We start from the raw sequence: 9,888 nt of genomic DNA on the forward strand, positions 1-9,888 counted from the left end.
TCTTTGTAGTTAACCTTTGGCATTTTAATTATGATGTGTCTTGGTGTGGGCCTCTTTGGGTTCCTGATTTTTGGGACTCTCTGAGTTTCCTGGGGTTGTATGTCTATTTCCTTTGCCAGGTGAGGGAAGTTTTCTATTATTATTTCTTCAAATAGCTCTTCAACGTCTTGTTTTCCTTTTGGCACCCCTATGACACAGATATTTTTACATTAAATAGTGTCACATAGGCTACTTAAATTATTATTATGTCTTGGCTTCTTTTTTCTTGCCATTCTGATTGAATGTCCTTGACTTTCCCATCCTCTATAAAGGTAATTTGAACCTCTTCTTTATTCACTTCATTTTTTCCATTTAATATACTTCTCATCTTAGATAATGTGTTCCTCATTTCTGACTAGTTTCACTTTATAATTTCCATTTCCATTTTTATGTTTCTTATCTCTTTGTTTAAGTTCTCACTGAATTTATCTACACGTCTCCTAAGTTCACTGAGCATCGTTATAACCAGTGTTTTGAACTCTGCATCTGTTAGATTGCTTGACTCCATTGTTTCTGGATCTCTGTTCTGTTCTCTCATATGGTTTCTGCTTCTTTGTCTTCCCATTTTGGCTGCCTTTCTGTGTCTGTTTCAATGTACTAAGCAAAGCTACTAAGTCTCCTTTTCTAATTAGTATGGCCTTGTGTAGTAGGTATCTAGTGGTACAGTCCCGAGAGCCATTCAGCTGCAGGCCAAGTTTAGCCCAAGCCGGTATCCCTTTGGGGCCACCTGTTAAGATTCAGCAAGCAATCCCCAGATGCTACGCTTATAGTTGCCTCAAAAGGCCATACCAGAAACTGAGGCCAGCTGCCTCCAGTGTGAGTCTAGGCACTGCTCAGCAAGGAGCTCTTGACTCACTGAAGATATACCTGGATGTGGCTTGAGTGGGGGTTCAAGTTGGGAGAGGTGGGGTTTCAGGGAATCCTCTGAGAGTATTGACCTCTGTTATCTAGTTTAATGACATCTCCACTATGGCGGCGGTGAGTCCACACACTGGGAGAGAGGAGGGTTCAAAAGAGGAACAATGGATACTGCAGGCACTTCAGTACAGAGCGAGTCTTGCCTTGGTCCTCACTCTGACAGCTCAGTTTCCTCCTGTAAGTCTCTGCTCAGCCGAACCAGCATTGGTGTTCAGAGCGAGCAAGTCTGTCACTGTGAAAGTCCACTCATGGACACGACCCCTTTAAGAGGCTTCTGCTGCTACCACAGCCTCCATCTCACTCAGCCACTGGCTGGAGACCGAGCAGCCCCGCATCCTCGCCCCGTTCTACCTTCTGCCATTGCAGGGTGATTTCTTAGATTTCTCCCTAGTTGTATGGCTTGTTCATCTAGATCCCAAGAGGCCTTTCCTTGCTGTTTGCTCCTTGTTTCTGTCACAATTTTGATTTGGTTGCCAGAGGGATGAACAGAGCCTCTATCATCTATGCCATTTTTCCCCCCTGAATAGTTTTGATTGTAGTTAATGTATTATTTTTCTCTGGCTATTTTCAAGATTTTTTTTCTCTAATTTTCAGAAATGTGACTATCGTCTATCTTTGTGTGGATTTATTTGGTTTTATGCTAGTTGAGGTTGGCTCAGCTTTTGGAATACGTGGGTTTATGTTTTCTGCTAAATTTGGTAAATTTTCAGCTGCTATTTCTTCAGATACTTTTCCAGCTCCATTCTTTCTCCTTTCTTGCTGGGACTCAGATGGCATAAATGTTAGATTTTTTTGTTATAGTCCCACATGTCTTTGAGTCTGTATTCATTTTTTTTTCCCATTCTATTTTCTCTCTTCAGATTGAGCAATTTCTATTGTTCTGTCTTCAAGTTCACTGATTCTTTCCTCCATCCTCTACATTCTGCTATTTAGCCCATTCACTTTTCTTTTTACGATAGTTAATGTACTTTTTGGTTCTAAAATTTCCATTTGACTCTTATTTATGTATATTTTTTGGCTGACTATTTTTTTCATTTGTTTCAAATGTATCTGTGATTGTTCATTGAAGCATTTTTATGAGTGCTGTTTTAAATTCCTATTCAGATCATTTGAACATCTGTGTAATCTAGGTGTTCGGTATCTGTTGATTATTTTTAGTCATTCCGTTTGGTGTCTTATCAATTCTTGATATGACTGAAAACCAGGCAGTATGTTATAATACACTAGATCTTATTTAAATCTGATTTTTAGCGGGCTTCCTCTGACACTGCTCTGTGAGTAATGAGGGGTACTACCTCATTACCACCAGGTGGAGTTGGAAAGTCCGGGGTCTCCACTTGTCCTTTGTTGACACACTGGGGCAGGGCAGGTCTCCGTTATTACAGGGCAGGGAAGGGAGTTCAGTCTCTGCTATGCCTCCACTCATACTTCCCTGGAAGATAGAGGAGTGCCTCATTACTGCTCCCCTGTGACCTCCACTGGCAACATATGGAGGGGCTTCCTTGCTGAGTGGTGATAAAATCCTTCTACAAGTGGTTCTCTACAAGTTCTCTTCTGATGCCATTTCCTCCACGAGGGGGAAGGTTATCATGATACTGACTGATGGGTGGAGTGGAAGTCCAGGCTCCCTAAGCGATCTCCACAGACACAGATGTGGCGGGGGTATTAGTTAATGCTCAGGGAGGATGAATATCCCAACTTTCCCTCTTGTTCCTGGTTTAGGGGAAGAGGTAGAGTGCCTCATTATAGTAGGGAGGGATGGAAGTCTAGGCTTTCCAGTTGGTCTTCATTGGTGGGAGTGGGATAGGGTCTTACTTTTTTTCTGTGGTGTTTATTTGGTGTATAGCAGATTTTTGTTATCTAAAAGTTCTTCTGTCTTATGGCCCCTTTCATGGTCCTTTGGCTAGAGTGCATTGCATGTGATAAGAAGAAATGTTTTGTGAAACTTTTACTTTAATTGCATATTTGTTAGTTTGTTACTCAGGTTTTCATGTCAGGCATATTTTTTATTGTGGGTCATGGTTAAGGTTTGAAAACACACCCTATAGACAGGCTCTTCTCACTTGGAATCCTAGGCCACTGATCTAATTGTTCTGAATCCAATAACAACAAGTGGCATGTTCTGTCTTCATTAAAACCCCGGTTAGAAGCATCTACCCATCCATGAACAGTGAGAATTGGGGTGAAAGCCAGGCTTTCCGGAAGATAAGGTTCAGGGTAAATGCTCTTTGATTATGAGGAAAACTAGTACTAAAGAACACCTTAGAGTAAGCCTAAGATGAACTTTTCTAGAGAGAATTATTCTGTTTGTAGGGGCAGGAAAAAAGAAACTAACTAATTTTGTTTTTATTGAGTTCACCCCCTTATCACTTAAAAGTCAGCACTTCCTCTGCATCTTTCCTTTTGATTCAAGACAAAGAATATAGTAGCAGAACAGGAGATTTATAATTTTTAAAAATTGATTAGCAATTTATTCACAAATGTTTGTTGAGTGCCTGCCATATGCTGAAGATAAAGCATAACACAAGGACCCTTCTTTCACAAGGCTTATATTCTATTGTCGTTAAGATGTCAGCTCTGAAATAAATATTGGGGCAACAGCAAACCTTTCTTTCCTTTACACTCATAACTTTCTCAACACGGGGTCATATGGAAACAGAATTCTGCAGACTTTCCCAATATACATGAGGTACAATAATGTAGAGTGTTCACATTATAGATATATCAGAGCCCACATTTTAAAAAATGCCTATTTATAGAGAAACATAGCTAATGCTTTAAAAAAAAATTTTTTTTTCACTTACAAATGCCGTGGTAGAAAACTTGATTTTTTTCCTCTTCAAATGAGAACACTTGTTGAGCAACTAATTGTTGAAATCCTTAAGGTAAACTCAATGCTGCTACAGCTGCTCTCTTGGATTTAGGTGTCGTTTTTCAGGGAATTCATGCTTGAGTCTGAGGTATACAAATTTTAGGTGCCTCAATCAATTGCTCCCAGTGGTATTTTATCTTTTAGCCTTTGCACTCCAGTTGTACTTTCTCCTATGATTGGCAAGGTAGCCACATTTGTCACAGGTCAACTTCTGAAGGTGGCTGGTCTTAGAGCCACAGCAGTGGCACAATGTGGGTGTCTTATTGCAACAGTTTCCAAATGATGATGTTCCCTTCTTCATCTCACTTCTGATTATTACAGAAAAGAATGATAATCTTAACACTAAAATAAAATTACTGTTAAAATTTTGTTGCCTTTTCTTCTAATTTTATCTACATAAATTTATATATGTGTATGTACACACATACACAAATGGTTGTGTGTATATATATTTATAATTTATAAGTGAATTTGGAAAACATATATTAGTTCGATTTCTTGGTTTTTATTTAACATATTAATTTTCTTATATGAGTATATGGCATTTAAAAATATTATTTTGAATTGGATTTCTCCATTAAAGTCTTACTTGTGCTACCTGTAGGAACCAACTAAAGATTACATTACAACTTTGGGGGAGAATTTTTAATAAAATATATTTGTGGTTTAAATACAAATGCCAATGTGTGTGAGATACAATACATGTGTATGGCATTTAATAAAACTTTAAGTTTTGTAAAAAAAAAAAAAAGAATGTATTATTTTGAAGGCTCTATTATATCCTATTATAAGATGGTAACATAGCATAATTTATAGAACCATTCTTTTGTGTAGATATTCGAGGCTTTCATACTATAAATAACATTACAACGATGTTGACATAAGAAATGTCCAAACCTGTTGAGAATTTTTATGAGTTTATTTGAGCCAAACTTAGCATAAATGACAGGAAGCAAAATCTTAAAGGATTGAGAAAATGCTTTAGAAAAATGGCAGTTTTTCATCTTATTTTACGCATTAGAATCAAAGGAGGACATGTAAAGAGGGTTACATGAAATTTAATAGTGGTAGATTAAGGAGGCAGGAGAAAGTAAAGCAGGGAAATCTTTGGGATTGGATAAAAGTAAAATGAAACACATATTTTTATATTGGTGAGTACAGGATAGTTAATAATTAACATTTACAGCACATATGGCTGGTATTCAGAGAACAAGATAACAAGGAGTTCTGTGGTCTTGTGCTCTGGTGCAGTGGGTGTGCCCTGAGGGGTCCAGAAAAAAAGGATCTCTCTGACATTCCAATGGTATATTAAATTAGATACAGAAAGACAACAGACCTGCTTACTTAAAGATCGACCTTTGTTAAGGAAGCTACAGGCCTAGTATTGACTACCCATCATGACTTGCTTTTAGGAATTTTTATTTTCGGATTATCCTGTGTGATTAATTTCCATCTCTTGAGTTTGTAGGACCCACCAGGCAGACCTACCCTGAGCTTGTCATGTTTAGTGTGTGGCCCCTCTTTCATCCACAATAACGTCATTGAATATCTGGCCATATTTCTGATTATTTTCTCAGGAGAGCTTTCTGTTAGTAGAAATTGTATGTTAAAGAGCATGACTATTCTGATAAATTGTTTTCTAGAAGGTTTCCTAGAGGTTTTATTCTACTCAACAGTATTAGATTCCATCTCAATACATTCGTGCCAGTGGTGGTTTATGTTTTATAAAATATTTCTTTTTCTATTTCTTAGGAAGATTAACTGTTTCTTATCACATTTATGCCTCTTTTGTTAAGGCAAAACTTTTCACCAGCATTTTTGATTCTATATTGAAATGGAGAAATTGTCAATCTTTTAGTTGGCGCAAGAATGGTTTTTGTTGAAAATGCTGAATTTGTTTGGAAGAATCACCTTGATAATTCATTTGTGATGAATGTTGAACAAGAGGAGCTTGTTCAAATATGAGAAGATAATTGACAAATTCCTTTTTAAGGAGATGTGTTGTGTCCATTGGAAGGGACTCTTGTTTTGTTGAGATTCAAGATGAGTTAGGGACACAAATTTGGAAGTAGAAATTGATACAGAAATGACAAGAAGAAAAATTTGTAAAGCACAGGGAGTATCCATCAGAAAGGGAATAGATACTCTGGAGAGACATTAGATGGGGCTTTCCAAGTGAAAGTCTCATGTATTGCATGCTATGTGTTGCATAATGTGACTCTTACTATGGCCCTACAATTAAAAAGTTACAGAAATCAGGAAATACTTGGTGTGCCTGGATTTCTTTTAGAGGCCATTTCAGAGGCTGAGAGCTGAGCGTTGATTGATGTGGACCCAAAACATCCAAGTGTAGAAGAAAGAACTAACATCTGAGTTACTGCTACCATCAAGGGGATATTCCAAGTGTCTCACTGTTATCTTCGTTCTTTCTTTTTACCACTGACTTCTTTTCTCATTAGGATATTTCAATTTTACCTCTCCACAGATTTGTTCCTTTGACAACAAAAGTATATATACCTTAGAAACCAACAACTCTTCCTGTTCACTCCATCTGAAAAACTTTTCCTTGTAAGTTTCCCTCTTAACCATGAGTTTTTCTCCCTTTTCCCTAGCCCTCTATCCCCCTTTTCCTCCTAGTTCCCTTTTCTTCTTTCATTCTAGTCTCCAAGTTTTTGGTAAAACATTTTTCCTTGTTGGAAATATATTACCACCCTTTCTATCTCACTATCCAAATCCTAGTACTTTTTCAAAGTGCATCTAAATTCCCATTCCTTCGATTAATTCTTTACCTTTTCTCTCCACCAGGTGATATCTATATTTTACTTTATGATACTTGGCCCCTTATTTCTTCTTCTTTTTATATTTTCTTCAATCTTTATATTCTGGTGTAATTGTCTCATATAGATAACTAAGTTTTTTTCCCCAAAAGTTGTAAACTCCTTGAAGCAAGTTCTTTGTCATAGACTTCCTTTGAATTTCTTAGGGAACCTAGTAGTGCTACAGTAGTTTGTGAAAACACCAATAAAGAGTTATTAAGGAGACTGGGCAAAATGGCATAGATGATAGAGGTTTTGTACACCTCCTCTTGCAACCACATCGAAGTTGTGATGTTAACACAGAGCAAACAGCAAGCAGAGTCCGCTTGGGTCTAGATGAACAGAAGCCCTACGACTAGAGAGAGAAATGAGAAATCACCCTGTAATGGTAGGAGGTAGGAGGGGACGAAGATGTGAGGCTGCCACATCCCAAATGGCTGAGTAGAACAGAGGCTAGGGCAGATGTAGCTGGCAGCTGCGGACGTTTCTCTTAAAGGGGCCATGTTCGCTACCGGACTTTTGCGCTGACAGGGCTCACTCACTCTGAGCACCAGTGCTGGGTCAGCTGCTCAGGGGGCACCAGGGACTTACAGGTGGACACTGAGTTGTTGGAGCAAGGGCCAGAGGTGAACTTTTCACCTGAGCAGAGTGCTGCCAGTATCCATTGTTCCTCTGTTGAGCCCTCTCTTCTTCCAGTGTGCAGACGCCGCCATAGCTGAGATGTCATCACATTGGATAACAGAGGTCACTCCAACCAGAGGATTCTCTTAAACTCTGCCTCTCCCAACTTCAGGTTCTACCCAAGCCACATCCATTTGTGTCCTCAGCATGTCCTGTGCCCCTTGCTAAGCAGCTCCAAGCCCCACACTGGTGGCAACTGGCCTCAGTTTCTTGTGTGGCCTCTTGAGGCAAGTATAAGAACAGCATCTGTGGATTGCTTGCTAAATCTTAACAGGTGGCCCTGGAGGGACACAGGATGGGACTAAACGTGGCCCAGCTGGACCCCTCTCAGAACTGTGCCACTGGATACCTACTACACAAAGCCACGCTAGTAAGACCAGTAGACTTAGATGCTTTGCTTAGTACATAGAAACAGACACAGAAAGGCAGACAAAATGGGGAGACAAAAGAGCAGGTCCCATGGAGAGAACAGAGCAGAGATCCAGAAACAATGGAGTCAAGCAATCTAACAGATGCAGAGTTCAAAACACTAGTTATAAAGATGCTCATTGAACTTAGGGGAAGTGTAGAGAAATTCAATGAGAACTTCAGCAAAGAGATAAGAAACATAAAAATGGAAATGGAAAATGTAAAAGGGAACTGGTCAGAAATGAATACATTATCTGAGATGAAGAGTATATTAGAGGGAATCAAAAGAGTGGATGAAGCAGAGCATTGAATCACTGATGTAGAGGATGGAGAAACTGAGGACACCCAATCAGAATGGCAAGAAAAAAGAATCCAATAATGTGATGATAATTATGGAGCCTATAGGACAAAATTAAATATAACAACATCCATATCATAGAGATATGTGAAGGAGAAGAGGGAAAACAAGAATTTGAAAACCTATTTGAAGAAATAATGATGAAAACTTCTCTAACCTGGTGAAGGAAATAGACATACTAACCCCAGGAAGCTCAGAGAGTCTCAAGAAAGTGGAACCCAAAGAGGCCCACACTAAAACACATCATAATTAAAATGCCAAAGATTAAATACAAAGAGAATCTTAAAAGCAGCAAGAGAAAAAGGAATTAATTACCTACAAGGGAGCACCCATTAGACTGGCAGCTGATTTCTCAAAAGAAATTTTGTAAGTCAGAAGGTCTTGGCACAAAATATTCAAAGTGATGAAAACTCAAGACCTACAAGATTATCCAGCAAAGCTATCATTTAGAGTTGAAGGATAGATAAAGAGCTTCCCCTGGGGGAGAGGAGAGGAGGAAGGTAGATGGGGAAAAAAAGAAAAGAAAAGAAAGAGCTTCTCAGACCAAAAAAAAAAGCTAAAGGAGTTTATCAGCACCACTCCAGTATTACAGGAAATGTTGGAGGGACTTATTTAGGAAGAAAAAACATGTATCAAAAACAAGAAAAAAGAATGGTAATAACTACATTCCTATCAATGAGTACCTCTTGTGGAAAAGAAATTAAGTGCTCCAACCAAAAGATAGGTGGTTGAATGGATAAGAAAACAAGACCCCTGCATAGGCTGCCTACAAGAGACTCACTCCAGATTAAAAGACACACACATGGAGACTAAAAGTATTAGTTTGTAGGATGGAAAAAGGTATTGCTTTGATGGACCTAGAGGGTATTGTGCTGACTGAGTAAGTCAGGTAGAGAAAGACAAATACCACATGATTTCACGTATATGTGGAATCTAAAGAACAAAATAAATGACAACAAAAATAGAGACAAACTCATAGATACAGAGAGTATTTTGAGGGCTACTAGACAGGAGGGGAATTGGGGGAACGGGGATTAAGTACAAATGGATAGTTGCAAAACTGTCATGTAGATAGGCAGTGTAGCATAAGGAAAATAGTCAACAATGTTGTAAGGGGGAAGAAGAGTACTAGATTTAGTTGGGTGATCATTTTGTAGGTTATGTAGATCTCTATGCTGTACAATTGAAATTAATATATTGATTGTATGCCAAGTATAATTGAAAAACTCATTGAATTGTACAGTGAGCAACTAATTGTTTATTATATTTCAATAAAGCTGTAATAAAAGAGCTGTTAAAATGTAATTGAACAATACTGGAGAATCAGGTTACAGTGTGTAGTTAAATTGAAAATCGGTTGTGTGTAAGTCTTCAGAAATATTGATAACTGTTAAGAACACAACATACCTTTTTTTTTTCCCCCTCTTTCCCAGCTTCCATCCTGACCCTCTATGTCAGGCACCAGGTCCTCTGGGGTCACTTTGCTGTGCCCCCTCACTGCCATTTCTGGTACAGTGCTGTCCTCAGTCTCCTCTCTCTCCTAGGCAGCCTTCTGACACCTTCCCAGTCCTGACTCTTGCCCCCTCCTGTCCTCCACCCACAGCCACGAGGGGTTTTCTAAGATGCAAATATGGCCTCACCCTATTTAAAACTCTTTGATGTATACTCTTTGCTCTGAAGATAATTCATACTATTCAACAAGATATACAAAGACATATGGACTTGCTCCCTAGTTCTAGATTTTTTTTCTTTTTCAGTTTTTTTTTTTTACTTATTTTAATTAGTTTCAAGTATAC

At 38.6% G+C, this 9,888-nt stretch overlaps 1 pseudogene; it reads right to left on the reverse strand.

The window, feature by feature from the left end:
- Positions 1 to 3,837: 3,837 nt before the first annotated feature.
- On the reverse strand, positions 3,838 to 4,130 carry LOC102895224 (annotated as a pseudogene).
- Between the last annotated feature and the right edge of the window lie 5,758 nt (positions 4,131 to 9,888).

Source organism: Pteropus alecto, unplaced genomic scaffold (assembly GCF_000325575.1).
Source record: "Pteropus alecto unplaced genomic scaffold, ASM32557v1 scaffold413, whole genome shotgun sequence".
In the NCBI taxonomy this organism is placed as follows: domain Eukaryota; kingdom Metazoa; phylum Chordata; class Mammalia; order Chiroptera; family Pteropodidae; genus Pteropus; species Pteropus alecto.